The sequence below is a fragment of the Triticum aestivum genome, chromosome 2D, assembly GCF_018294505.1.
Source record: "Triticum aestivum cultivar Chinese Spring chromosome 2D, IWGSC CS RefSeq v2.1, whole genome shotgun sequence".
NCBI classification, from domain to species: Eukaryota; Viridiplantae; Streptophyta; class Magnoliopsida; order Poales; family Poaceae; genus Triticum; species Triticum aestivum.
Genome location: NC_057799.1, coordinates 580485103 through 580500103, shown reverse-complemented (window position 1 = coordinate 580500103; position 15001 = coordinate 580485103). Strand labels below are relative to the sequence as shown.

Here is a 15001-nt window from a genome sequence, read left to right as displayed (position 1 = left end):
TATATATAAAAGCTGGATGAACAGAACAATGAGCAGCTCAATGACAGCTCCTTGCCTTCCTATTGTCGTGCTACTGGTCATCTCGGTGGCAGCCATAGTACCCGGTGCCAGTGCTGCTTCTCCGTCTCCAACAAGCGTCAACGGTAGCGACACCGATTTTGCCGCGCTACTGGCTTTCAAAGCCCACATCTCTGATCCTCAGGGCATCCTTGCAAGCAACTGGACCAGCAGCACATCTTTCTGTCATTGGATCGGCGTCTCGTGCAGCCGGTGCAGGCAACGTGTCACGGCTGTGGAGCTGCCGTACGTGCCGCTCCGTGGATCGCTCGCTCCTCACCTTGGTAACCTCTCCTTCCTCTCCATCATCAACCTTACCAACACCGTCCTGACGGGCGCCGTGTTAAAATATATTGCCCACCTTCCTCCATCAGTTCAGACTTTTGGATGAGTTGGTCGGTGCATGAATTCAATATGGTAACAGAGCCTCTTCCTCAACAAAAACGCATCTAGCTACCTTCCTCCATCGAGAGCATGTCTACCACCTCCGCCGCCATGTTGCCCAGCACCATGGGTGCACTTTCCACCACCTCCTCCTCCACCTTCGCCTCATCATCCACCACCACCACTACATCCCTCGGACCACCACCACAGGAGAAGCTGACGAGGGGGAACTTTCTTCTCTGGAAGGCCGTCGTGTTGCCGCAGATCAAAGGAGCACAGATGGAGCATCACCTCGACGAGAAGAGCCCGGCACCGCCGCCCACCCTCACCAACTTTGCAAAGAAGAGCTGATCGCCAACTTTGCAAGAACCCTCTGGTATGCATAACAGCAGCAACTTCAAGGATATTCGATGGGCTCTCTTTCCCACGATATTCTTGCACAGGTCGCCACGTTACAGACGCCGGCCGAAGTTTGGCGTGCAATTCATGCCATGTTTGCTGCTCAGAGTCAAGCTCAAGCCATTAACACCCGCATCGAGCTGACCAATCTTCAGAAAGGTAATATGACCATGGCCGAGTATCTTGGCAAAATTAAAAGTCTCACAGATGAAGTTGCTTGCACTGCCGCCGCGCTCTCCGATCCGGAGATCGTCTCCAAAATTCTCGCCGGACTGGACATGGAATACAACCCTGTCGTCTCGGCGCTCGCTGCTCAGGTGGAACCGATCACGGTTCAGGAGCTCTACAGCCAGCTCCTGAGCTTTGATGCCCGCCTTAGCCTTCTTCACGGCACCAACCTTCGCCAATCTTCTGCCAACGCTGTTTCTCGTGGTCGCGGCCGTGGGCGCGGTCACCAGGGGCAGTCCCGCATCAGTGGGCGCGGGCGTGGCCACCTTTAGGGAGATGGCGGCTACAGCAGCTCTGGCGGCGGCTACAACAACTCCAGCAACTACACCAACAAACCAGCAGGCGGCGACTTCAACAACAACTCCGGCCGCCGCTCCTCTTCCTCCCGGGGGCGTCCGCGGTGCCAACTCTGCAAAAAGGCAGGCCATGAAGTTATGGATTGCTGGCACCGGTATGATGAAGACTTTGTCCCCGATGCACGCCTTGTTGCTGCAGCTATGCGCGAGCAAGGGGGCGATGGCGTGTGGTACGTGGACTCTGGTGCAACCGACCATGTTACTCGTGAACTAGAGCAACTCACTCTCCGGGAGAAATACCTTGGCAACGATCAGATTCATACTGCAAGTGGTGGAGGTATGGATATTCTACACATCGGTCAAGCTTTTATTAATTCTCCTACTCTTAAACGTGATCTTGTTCTAAACGATGTCCTTCATGTTCCACAAGCTGATAAAAACCTTGCCTCTATGTCTTGTTTAGCCACCGATAATAATGTCTTCTTTGAAACTCACCCTCGTTACTTTTTTATAAAGGATCGGGCAACGAGGGAACTTCTACATCACGGTAGATGCATTGGAGGGCTCTACCCCATCCCATCCGGAGTATTCAACCACAAGCGTCGTCATGCTTATTCTGCCATCAAGCCCTCTTTGGCACGGTGGCATCAAAGATTAGGACACCCATCATCAATCATAGTCAAACAAGTAGTTAATAAAGGCAATTTGCCCTTGTCATATAAACAATCCAGTGAGTCCATTTGTGAAGCTTGTCAGTGTGCCAAGAGTCATCAACTCCCTTACCCTAGGTCAAACAGTGTGTCTCATGCTCCTTTAGAGCTTATTTTCAGTGATGTATGGGGTCATGCTAGAGATTCTTTTGGAAGAAAAAATATTATGTCAGTTTCATTGATGATTTTAGCAAGTTTACTTGGATTTACTTGTTAAAGCACAAATCTGAAGTTTTTTCTGTGTTTCAAGAATTCCAAAAGCTTGTTGAAAGGCACTTTAACAGGAAAATTTTGGCAGTCCAAAGTGACTGGGGAGGGGAGTATGAAAAGCTCAACTCTTTCTTCCATAGCATAGGCATTGAACATCATGTCTCTTGCCCTCATGCTCATCAGCAAAATGGCTCTGCTGAGAGAAAACATCGCCACATTGTTGAAGTTGGCCTTTCCCTACTTCCACATTCCTCCATGCCTCTCAAATATTGGGATGAAGCATTTATTGCAGCCACCTATCTTATCAATCGCCTTCCTAGTAAGGTCATTGGTAACTCTACTCCATTAGAGCGATTATATCATCAAACACCTGATTATAATTCTCTTAAATTTTTTGAGTGTGCTTGCTATCCAAATTTACGTCCATATAATCGCCACAAGCTCGAGTTTCGATCCACCCAATGTGTTTTTCTTGGCTATAGTAATCTCCACAAAGGGTACAAATGCTTAGAGATTGCAACTGGCCGTATCTATATCTCTAGAGACATTGTCTTTGATGAAACTCTTTTTCCATTCGCCAAACTTCACCCAAATGCTGGAGCTCTCCTACGTGCTGAAATAGCACTTCTTCCAGATCACGGGGGAGAATTATATAAAGCTGATCCTGTGAAGAATTCCATAGAAAATTCGGATTCTAGTGATATTTGTGCATATTCGGGTCATGATTTTATGTATGCAGAAACAGACAAAGGAGGCGCCGGATCCCATGCAGATTCGGGTGGCAGCAGCGTTCGATCCGAGGCAGATCCCCGCGCCAGCCCTGCTATCTCCAGCGCTGCGCGATCCGACGACGATCGCGGTCGTCCGCATGCTGCCAATCGCGTTCGGGCGGCTGACAGGCCCGACCGCGTGGAGCCCACCGTTTCAGCCGCGCCGGTGGCCGACAGCCCTCGCGCAACCGGGCCCGACGCTGAGCCCACCTCATCAGGAGCGAACAGGGGCGAATCACCCCGCGCCACCAGCCCGTGGGCCGACCCAGGAGCCGACAGCAGGATGCCTGGCGCGTCTGGGTCGCGATCCGCCTCGGATCGGGAGCCGGATCGGGAACCTGCGGCTGTCTCGGTTGCAACTGATCTCGCAGGATCTTCTGTGGCGCAACCAACAACGACTGCCACGCCGGGATCTTCTATGCAAACTTCACCAGCAGCAGCTCCTCGTCGCCATACTCGATCTCAGTCATGTATTATCAAGGCAAAAGAATATACTGATGGCACCTTAAGGTATGACAGGATCAAAAGAGCTTTTCTTAGTAGTTTTGGTGAACCAACCCACTTGCATGATGCACTTAATCATAAAGAATGGAAGGAGGCTATGGATAGTGAATACAATGCACTCATGAAAAACAAAACTTGGCACTTAGTACCACCAAGGAAGGGAAATAATGTTATAGATTGTAAATGGGTGTACAAGATCAAGAGAAAATCTGATGGAAGTATAGACAGGTACAAGGCTAGATTAGCTGCTAAAGGATTTAAACAAAGGTTTGGCATTGATTATGAAGATACCTTTAGTCCCGTTGTTAAGGCAGCTACTATTCGGCTTGTGTTGTCTATTGCCATTTCCAGAGGTTGTAGTCTACGACAGCTAGATGTTCAGAACGCGTTTCTTCATGGTGTTCTTGAGGAAGAAGTGTTCATGCGGCAACCACCAGGATATGAGAATCAAAGCACACCACATTATGTCTATAAGTTGGATAAAGCTTTATATGGTTTGAAACAGGCCCCTAGAGCTTGGTACTTAAGATTGAGCATGCAGTTACAACAACTTGGGTTTACACCATCAAAAGCAGATACCTCTTTGTTCTTTTACAATAAAGGCAATATCACCATATTTGTGCTTGTTTATGTTGATGATATAATTGTTGCTAGTTCAAGCTCAGATGCCACCACTTGTTTGCTTAAGGATCTGAAACTGGAGTTTGCTCTGAAGGATCTAGGTGATCTTCACTACTTTCTTGGTATAGAGGTTAAACAGGTAAAGGATGGCATACTTCTCACACAGACCAATATACTACTGATAGTCTCAGGAGAGTGGGATTGGAACATTGTAAACCTGTGAGTACACCAATCTCAACCTCAGAAAAACTTACAGTTGAAAGTGGAGAAGTACTTGGACCAGAGGACGCAACAAATTACAGAAGTGTTGTAGGTGCTTTACAATATTTGACTCTTACACGTCCTGACATTTCTTATTCTGTGAACAAAGTATGTAAATATTTACATGCACTGAGGTATCTTAAGTTTTCAGAGGGACTTGGGCTTCATATTACCAGGTCTTCATCCATGCTTGTTATTGCATATTCTGATGCAGACTGGGCAGATTGTCCTGATGACAGAAGGTCCACAGGTGGTTTTGCTGTGTTTCTGGGAACAAACCTTGTATCATGGAGTGCAAGAAAACAGGCTACAGTTTCAAGGTCAAGCACTGAGGCTGAGTATAAAGCTTTGGCAAATGCAACAGCTGAAGTAATGTGGATACAGACTTTGCTTTATGAGCTTGGGATTAAGGCTCCACAAGCTGCTAGGTTATGGTGTGATAACATTGGTGCCACCTATCTTTCAGCTAATCCTGTTTTCCATGCACGTACCAAACATATTGAAGTTGATTTTCACTTTGTCAGAGAAAGAGTAGCTCGAAAGCTACTTGACATTCGGTTCATACCTACAGGAGACCAACTTGCTGATGGCTTCACAAAACCACTCACCATGAGAAGGTTAGATGAGTTCAAGTACAATCTCAACCTTGGCAAAGCTTCATGAGGTTTAGATTGAGGGGGAGTGTTAGAATTAGTTGTTGTATAGGGATAGAATTCTCTTTGAACTGTAAACCTATTCTATCTCTTCTTCCGTTTCAACCTCTCCTGAATATCCTTCTGTAACCGATCGATCTAGCCTCGATCCAATCTTGCAAGCCACGGCATATGTCCTATATAATGCAATGCGGCCCGAGCAAAGGGTTCTACGCTTCCCATAATATTTCACATGGTATCAGAGCCAAAAGGTCTTGAGTTCAAGACCCTGCCAACGCAGTATTATAAAAAACAATTCTGCGGCCTACATCGAACCCACGTCTAATTACTAAAATAGATTAGACGTGAGGGGGAGTGTTGAAATATATTGCCCACCTCCCTCCATCAGTTCAGACTTTTGGATGAGTTGATCGGTGCATGAATTCAATACGCCGTTCCAGTCGATTTAGGAAAACTACGTCGCCTCAAATTCCTTAACCTGGGCCGCAATGGTCTGTTAGGTAGCACCCCACGCACCATAGGAAACCTCAGTAGACTCCAAGTTCTCGTCTTGGAGGCTAACTATCTTTCTGATTCAATCCCGGCAGAGCTGCAAAACTTACACAACCTTGGGTTCATGAATCTCCGAAGGAATTACCTCACTGGTTCAATACCAGCTGATGTATTCAACAGTACGCCTATGTTAACTTATCTAACCATCAGCAATAACAGCTTGTCGGGGTTGGTACCATAGTTGCCGGGAACGGGGAACGGTGCCACGTCCCCTGTACCGGGAACATCGACCCGGATCAAGGGTCGGGGTCGACACAGGGAACGATGCGATTCGGTGACGGGAACGCGACCCCGGGAACGTAGGTTCACAGCTCCGATTCAGCTAGCCCAAATACTGGATCGCGAGTTCTCGACCCAACTTTCCAAGGAAAGGAAGGCCTAGCGGATAGAATCGAGACTTACCTTTTTTAGAAAAGGAGGAGGACCCCCGGCCTCTGCATTGGACGATGCATGCAGCCACTTTATTAATTATTCACACAAGACCGTACAAAGTCATACAACAGTAAGACTAAAGCCACCATCTAGGCAACATCTGTCGCTACTCCTAACTAGTTGATGAAGGGGCGCTGATAGTCTGGGCCTAATACCAAACATACCTCGCATCCAAACCTAGCATCTAAGACCTGAGGTCCCAACCAGGACGCCTGCCGGGTATGGGGCACCCACCAGTCCGGCGCACTCCTCAACCAGGACGCCTGCCGAGTATGAGGCCGCCGCAGCCACCTGCCACCAATCCATCTTCAGTGTTGTACTGCTGCATCAACCTTGCCCGATCTCGCTGCCGTCGGCGCCACCATGGCGCCAGACAGCTCCACCGCCCTGTGCTCGTCGATGAATACATGTCCATCACCAGGACTCCGCTGCTCCACGCTACCAAGACCCGCCGCCGTCGACACGGTAGATGCCACACCGCACCACCTACGGCACCACGAACCATCCGTGCACACGCGCGCACACCCTCCGTCTCAATGCCCAAGACGCCTCCAAGGAGGTAACAACGTCATGACGCCGCCGCCGCCCATTCACGTAGAACTAAGGTTTTCACCCGGGCACATACAAAGAGGGGAGTAGGGGGGAGTAGACCTCGCCGTCGCCATCAAGGAGGGAAATGACGCCGAGAGCGTCATCGACAACGTGGCCGCCGCCGTCGGCCAGAGGTTTCCCCCGGACAAGCTCCCACCCCGGCACCCACCGGGCCAGCCAAGAACATCATCGCCGGAGATCAGGACCAGCTGATGGGGAGAGCCGCGTGCCAAGATGATCCGCAACGGATCTGACGAGAGGGGCACGGGGACGGGGAACCACCTCACGCCATGACCGCTAGCGTATAACGACTCTGGAGCCGTCGGGATCCGGCCGCCCGACCAGTGAGCCGCCGTGCGACCATCAGGTCAACGGAGTCCGCAAGTCCTCCGGCCGGCAGATCCGCGATGATGGCGCCTACCGATGGACTCCCGTACCACACGCCCTGCAGATCCGTGCCGCAAGGCCGACGTCCAAGCACCACGCTGGAGCACAGCCATGATCTGCCGGCCACAGCAGTGCGACAGACAACTCTAGCGAAGCCTGAGCCCACACCCCACGCGCCTCCGCGAGCGAGCCGCATGCTCACCGCGTCCACTATCGCCGTCTCGCCGCGGTGACTACCACCTCCTCGGCCGAGCGCCCCGCAGCAGCCATGGCGTCGCGAGATGGGATGAACGGGGCCCCGCCGCCGCCGACGCCACGCGGGCTTTGCCCGGCGGCGCCTGCCGGCGGCGGCGAGGGAAAGAAGGCTGGATAGGTAGGTTCTGGCGGCGGCGGCTAGGTTACGTCCGGGTCGCCCGCGGGGGAGACGACACGGACGCTCGCGGGGGGACGAAAGTGTTGTATCCGCTTCATCGAGACTTACCTGGAGTCCATGGTATGATCCTTCCGCCATCCACCAAAACGATGCGTGCCGGAGACTGGTGTGGACGTGCGGACGTGGTGCCGGGCGGTGCCGGCGGCTGGTGTCGACGTGCAGACTGCGAATGCAGTGCTCAGCGGCGGACTGCGGAAGCGGTGCTCGAAGGCTCGACGGCGCCGGCGGCTGGCGTGGACCTGCGGATGCGGTGCCCTCTTCGCGCTGGCCATCCTGTTGATTGGAGTTTGGGAATCATACGGGGCAAATTCTGTGGAGTAGATTACTTTATGCTGTTAAAACATCAGCGGGATATTTTCACACTTTCCCTCCCTCGATGTCACCTTCCAAAAAAGAAGATGTACTTTCATAAATGAAAATGTAATTTCTATATATTCTATGAAAGATGGATAATTTGTCAAGGCTCGCGTTCCTTGACCCGCCGTATCGTTCCCGGGTCATCGTTCCCAAATTAGTTGGGTCACGTGCCACTTATCGATCGGTTCGAATGATAGATGTATACCCCCCATCGTTCCCTAGAATGGCTATCTAGCGATCCTCGACCCTCGTTCCCGTCCCTCTCGTTCCCATCGTCCCGGGAACTTGGCAACTATGGCCGGTACCATATTTCATTGCCTTGTTACCAATGCTCGAGTTTCTTGACCTGCAGTACAATCATCTCACCGGCCCATTGCCTCCGGCTATCTTCAACATGCATGTCTAAACTCCATTCCATCTTTCTCACCCGCAACTACAACTTAACTGGCGGAATCCCTGACAACAGAAGTTTTAGTCTCCCCATGCTGCAAATAATCAGCATGGGATTTAACAAATTCACTGGTCAGGTTCCATTGGGGCTGGCATCTTGTCGAGGCCTCAAAGTAATCTCCATGCCCCATAACTTGTTTGAAGGTGTTTTGCCAACATGGCTGGACAAGTTTCCTCATCTATATTACCTTTCCTTGGGTGGGAATAAAATAACCTTGTTGGCCAAGTCCCTACTGTACTTGGCAAGTTTTTTTAGAAAAGGAGGATGACCCCCCGGTCTCTGCATCTGGGCGATGCATACGGTCATTTTATTAATTATTCTCACAGGACCTTACAAAGTCATACAATAGTAAGAGTAAAGCCATCGTCTAAGCAACAACTGTCGCTACACCTATCCAATTGATGAAGGGGCGCTGATAGCCTGGGCCTAATACCAAACAGACATCGCAGCCAGACCTAACATCTAAGACCTGAAGTTCCAACCAGGACGCCTGCCGGGTATGGGCATCCACCAGTCCGGCGTGCTCCTCAACCAGGACGTCTGCCGGGTATGAGGCTGCCGCAGCCACTTGCCACCAATCCATCTTCAGAGTTGTACTGCTGCATCTACCTTGCACGGTCTAGCTACCGTCGACGCCACCACGACGCCAGACATCTTCCTCCTCCTGCGCGAGTCCATCTCCGCGCATCAGACGCCGAGTCTCTACTGCGCCATGCCGCCGAGACCCAGCGTCGATGATACCGTTGATGCCACACCGCTCCACCTACATGCCATCTCGCGTCGACTTCGAACTACCAGCAACTCCACCACCCTGAGCAGTCCTCGGCCGACGCCTTCAGGAAGGAACACGACACCAAAGTGCCATCGTCGCCCAAACAGAGGAACAGAGGCTTTCGCCTGCGCTCATGGTAGAGGTGGGGGGCGTATGATCCACACCGAAGCCTCCAGGAAGGGAATCGGCGCCGAGGGCGTCGACTTTGGTGCGGCCGCCACGCCGGCCTGGAGTTTCCCCCGGATCCATGCCCACCTGCCAGATCCATCCAGGCAGTATTGGTGTCGACCGTAGTCGCTACCGTAGCCAGCACGAACCGGAGTAGATCGAGTCGGAGACGACGCCTCCCATGGAACACCGGTCGGCCATCGAGGAGCCGCCGTAGCGCTGCCACCAATCGAGGCCGCCGCCACGAGATCCCCGCGCCGCCCGAGGCACCGGCGATCAGATCTGAAACAGATCGACCACGGCCACCATAGGAGCGCTTCGAACGGCCCCCACGCGACCACCGGGGGAAGCAGCTCCTGCCGTCGCCCCCTGAGTCCTTGCCGGCGCGCCCCGTCGCCAACGCGCCGCCAACCGCCGCCGAACGCCACCCGCGCCAGGTCCGACCGCTGCGGAGAGGAGAGATCCCGCCGCCGCCGACGCCAAACGGGCTTTGCCCGGCGGCGGCGGGCAGGAGAGGTGGGAGAGGGAGCCGAGGGCTTGGCGGCGCTAGGGTTCCCCCTTGGTCACCGCGCCGGGGCGACCCAGGGGAGAGGTGGTCTCTATTTCTCTACTTGGCAAGTGGCAACCTCACAAGGCTAAGTGCCTTGAGCCTGTTACGGTGCAAGCTGAAAGGACCCATTCCAGAAAATTTTGGACGGCTGGGCAAACTATCGTCACTGCAGCTCGGACACAATCAGCTAAGTGGACCCATTCCTGCTTCACTTGGTAACCTTTCTCAGTTATCATTGCTAGAGTTGAACCAAGGAGTGGCGACCCTCGACCCGCGAACCCGGCCACTATGGTGCCGCCATGGAATCGATGAAGCGCGCTTTCCTGTATACATGGATGTGTATAATTTGCTTCATTGCTTCTGCACCAAGGACAATATCAGCTGCGTTAGACCGCTCACCTTTTATTTTTGAGACAATTTAGACCGCTCACCTTGTGCATTGCTTCGATGATGATTTCTGAATTACGTTGCTTCGTTGTGCTGGATCAAAATGTCTGAAAGGTGTAGCAAGAAGGGGCAGGATTCTGGGAAATGCCTGTGCCGCCACAAGGAGGAAGTTGTTCCGAGGACGCCCATTGTTGTCGGGTTGAGGCTGTCGTCGTATGCGAGGTATGAAATTTTTGTCCAGTTGACAGTTGTTTCCTGTTTTATGATACACCTCTGGGCAGTTCTGTTGAAGCAAATCTCTCGTGAAGCTGGTTAAGCGTTACGTTGCTGGTGTATCCATCCTGTGTGAGGTGGTTCAGTTTGCTTTGATTACTGCCTTGAGGCCATGGTCAGGCTTTATTTTGCTGAACGTTGCAAGTATTACCAGTTTCATTTGGGGGCGTGCGCTCCTTTTGTCGAACAAAAAAACTGTCCTGGGTACTTGTATAGTTGGCTTGGAAAGTGGCTGATTTCTGAATCACGGTGGTTCGTTGTGCTGGATCAAAATGTCTCAAGGTGCTGCAAAAAGAGGCAGAGTTGCAGGGAAACGCCTCGCTGGTCTAGGAAGCATGTGGCTCTCCCTTTGTCGGTCTAATGGAAGTTACCTGGAATCATGTACTGTATTTTATAAGGCAAACGTGAAAATGAAGCAAGAAAGATCAGATGGCCGAGTTGGTCTAAGGCGCCAGATTAAGGCTCTGGTCCGAAAGGGCGTGGGTTCAAATCCCACTCTGGTCAACATATTTTGTACTACTGTATATCTGTTTTCTAAAAAAACATAGAGTCATGTAGTAATACTTTTTCCCCATGGAAATAAGAGACATACAGTACCTTTGCGCGTCAGAGACATGCATTGGCCAGCTACTAAATCGAATTGACATGCTCTTCAGACAAAGGATCGAACCGCTCACATTGCTGTCAAACCAAGAAAGGTTCAGATAGCACACCCACACACTACAGCACAAACCGATTCCTATCTTCAGACAAGGTGGCCAAGTCTTGAACAAAGATGCATAACAAAACAGAAAGAGGCGCCAGAGAAATGAAGCAAGAAGAGACATGCGGAGGGCTGAAACTGTTATTTTCTCCATTTTTATTTTTATTTTTTATGATAGTCTTGTGGGATTATGCTGGGAGTTCGGTTCCATCACCGCCTCCCAGACGCCTCAACCGGCGGCGGCGGCGATGGAGCGCGTCTATAAGCCGGAGGACCTTGCAAGGTTCGAGCCACGGCTCAGGGTTGTAAACCGTGAGAGATCGGAGCTCCTCCAGAAGATCCGCGGCTCGTACGGTCGTGCCCGCGAGCGGCTCGCCACGGCGACGGCATTCGAAGAGGAGGTCTTCCTCGGCGCCGGCCTCTGCATTGGCCTCCTCAACCCGACCACCAACATCATCTACAACACCCTCGTCGCCTCCGGCCTCCGCGCCGAGAAAGTCCAGGGCGGCGACATGGCCGAGCGCTCCATGGACGGCCTCGTCGCCTTCCTCACCTTCTTCTTCCGCTACCTCGCGGACTGGGAGGCCGTGCGCTACCTGCTCCGCGCCGACGGCGACCTCGTCTACGCGGTGCGCCTCGTCGCGCATGGCCGGGCTCTCTCCCCCTTCCACCTGAACTCTGACGCCAGCAAGCCCGTCGTACGCACTGCCCTCATGTGCGCCGCGCTGGCCTCCAAGCACACGGACGCCCACCACCTCGTCGACACCTGGCTGTCGCCGGTTCGCCCTCTGGAAGAAGCCGCCCACGCGATCGAGAACGACATCAATAAATTCACCAGTGAATTCAGCCCACGGAATCATGGTCCTGGCATGCAAACGCAGCCCCTTGATTTCGCTTGGAAGCGCGCACTCGAGCTCCGTCAGTCCCCACCCACCGTCGTGCCGTATCGACCTTACTGGTCCCTCAAATTTGTGCTCCTCCAGCGGATCCACGCCTTCTACCTCAAGGCGCTCGCCCTGATGCCGGCGAGTGAGCTCCGGTCGTCGTGCTACCACCGCAGCATGCTCAAGGCTGGCCACTGCTACGGCCCCTTCGACCCGGTCTCCAACATCATCATCAACACCATCTGGCACAACACCGTCTCCCCACCGAGCCAAAAACCTGAGATTGACATGATCAGTACCGGCAGTCTGTTGCGCATCGAGGCTCGCTCGTTCTACGGCCTTGTTTCCTTCCTCTGCACCTCCGGCAAGAACCTCTACGAAGCCATGCGCTTCCTGCTCATTACTGATTGCACTCTGGGGAAGAGTGCTGCGCCCTTTTCGAACCCGTTAGCTCACTTCGGGGATCAAGACAAAATCTGTCATGCCTTCAGGGCTGCCGGCGTGGCTGCTTGGCACCCCGACCCTGTCGCTCAAGCAGAGTTTATTTCCTCATGCAGTCATACATTGTCATGTCTGAAGATTAATGCTCCACTCGACTCTGCTGATGTTGGCCGCATTACCAGAGAGATGTTTCAAGGACGCCCCACCCCTGGAAATTCACTGCAGCATCAGGCAGTTCCCATGCCCAAGCTCTCCCGATATGAAATTACCCGGACCAATGAGCATACAAGAATCTCTAAGAAAGTCAGAGCGGCGCTGGCCTCATATGCACTGGAGATCAGAGTTAGTTCATCTTGAGATTTGTATCTTTACTTCTAATTATCACCCAGCTGACATGTTACAGTCACTGATTTGCTGCTTGCCAATGCCCACTTACAAGAACTGTATGATCTTCATGTCATTTGTGGCGTCAACCATAATGTGTCTGGCCCTGTGTACTGCATGGATACTAACAAACCCGTTTTCATATACCATCACATTCATGTTAATTTTCTGGCAAGTCCAAGAGGTGGAAATCCAAAACTCTTCTTCGCTGAACTTAGCAATGACCACGAGGAAGAGGATGGAGGTGGGAAGGTCTTGTGTTGTCCTGTGGATTTTCCCAAACCACACCAAGGTATCTTATATTTTTTCATACAGCAAGTAGACTAAACCTGCATGTTAACATTTGGCTTTTTAAGTCTCAACGCTCTACTGCTAGTTTTTCGACAAAGGGTCCAACGCTTTACTGCTAGTGATAAGATACGATTGTTTTTTAAATAAAATGGAACATATATATCTCATCCGGCAGCTTGGTAAAGTTTGAACATTCAGACCAACCCCATTACTCCCTTTCTATTTGTGACTTTACTAGTACTATTTTGTGTACATGTATTGCAAATTTCAGACCAATACATCAATAGTGTTCCTTCCCAAGCTACCACTGGCAGTGTAAGAACCACTAGATAATTAGTTCAAAGTATAGGCCCTGGTCATCCACATCTGATCTACATTCTGGTTAATATTTTCTGTTTGATCTAAAGCCCAGATGTTCAACAAACCGATGATTTACTTCTCTTGCTCGAAGTTGCTATCCAGCAGGGCTCGAAGTTGCTCAATAAGTTGGCTGAACCAAGTTTAACTTTTGCAAGATGCATATCCTGATATGAATTAGATTTATCTGGTAGATACCCATAATAGATCATACCGATTTTTCTTAAACACATCTGGTCCAAATCTTGGGACACATTGTCAGTGAGAATCAGAACTTGTGAGTAGTATGCTGATATAAACCACTAGACTAAATCTATAAGCTTTTATAGCTGTTAGCAGAAGCATTTGAGTTGCTTGCCACGAAAATAAACACTATCGTCTATGCATGATTGTCGGGAAAACTGAGTTTCTCCTCAGAAATTTCATTTTGCAACAACTTCCTTTTATTGCAGATAGGTTGTGCTACATTCTTCAATGGGTGCTAATCTAGTTATCTTGTTTGTGTGCTTCAGAACAAACCCGCTGCATGTACTGTGACTACGAAGGGACTAAAATTGTGCACCCGGCTATGGAGGAATTCCAGTTCAAAGGGCGCGACCTGGAGTTTCAGAACATGGCCTGTGGAATAGATCCCTACGAAGAGGAATCCTGTTCAGGCGGCGTTATGCAGTCCTACACGAACTATAGGATCATCAGCATCTCGTGTGAGGCATTAGATCATGTGGGAGCAGTGGACGATGATACTGACGACGACACCGACGAGGAATATGACAGCGATTATATTAGCGAATCTGAATCTGAGTGAGGGGGGGTTTGGCTAGCATTACTCACACAAGCACAGCTATTTTCCAACCCGATTGAAGATATTACCTAGTCTGAGGTCCCACCCATTCGTTTTCTACATTGCTGTAGCCTAAGTTAGATATTTCCAAAAGTCATAGCCCCTACCTGTCTTGTGAATGTGCCTTTTACGTTGTGGAATACTGTTGGATGCGTTGGGAGTATTCTGAATGCACGGAAAACCTTGATTACATCATGATTTGTTTATGCATGCAATATTATGAATGATCATGCAATCTCACAATACCGTCTCTTGAAATTTCAAACCCACAGAACGCAACAAGCCAAAAGGAACACAAGAGTTCATCACAAATCGGTATTTTCTAGTTGAACATCGTGTTGAGCTAGATAGTTAAATTAAAGATGAGCAACTTAATGCCCACCCAGGATTTGAATAAAGTATCACTAGTACAAAAAGGCTTATTTGTGCCGGTTCATAAGGCCCATTTGTCCCGGTTCCCGAACCGGGACTAAAGGGTCGGTACTAAAGCCCAATACTTTTAGTCCCGGTTCACCCACGAACCGGGACAGATGGAGCTCCACGTGGCCGCTGCGGCTTGCCTAGGCAGGAGGGCCTTTGTCCGGGTTGGTAGCACCAACCGGGACCAAAAGGCATCCACGCGTCAGCAGTTCAGGAGCTGAGGTTTTTGTTTTT

General features: G+C 51.0%; 1 non-coding gene and 1 pseudogene across 1 annotated transcript; both read left to right on the top strand.

The window, feature by feature from the left end:
- The first annotated feature begins 28 nt into the window (after nt 1–28).
- On the top strand, nt 29–8551 carry LOC123055970 (receptor kinase-like protein Xa21; annotated as a pseudogene).
- A 2318-nt stretch (nt 8552–10869) lies between these two features.
- Nucleotides 10870–10950, top strand: TRNAL-AAG (transfer RNA leucine (anticodon AAG)). Its single transcript has one exon. It is a non-coding gene; the product is annotated as a tRNA-Leu (tRNA).
- Nucleotides 10951–15001: the final 4051 nt, after the last annotated feature.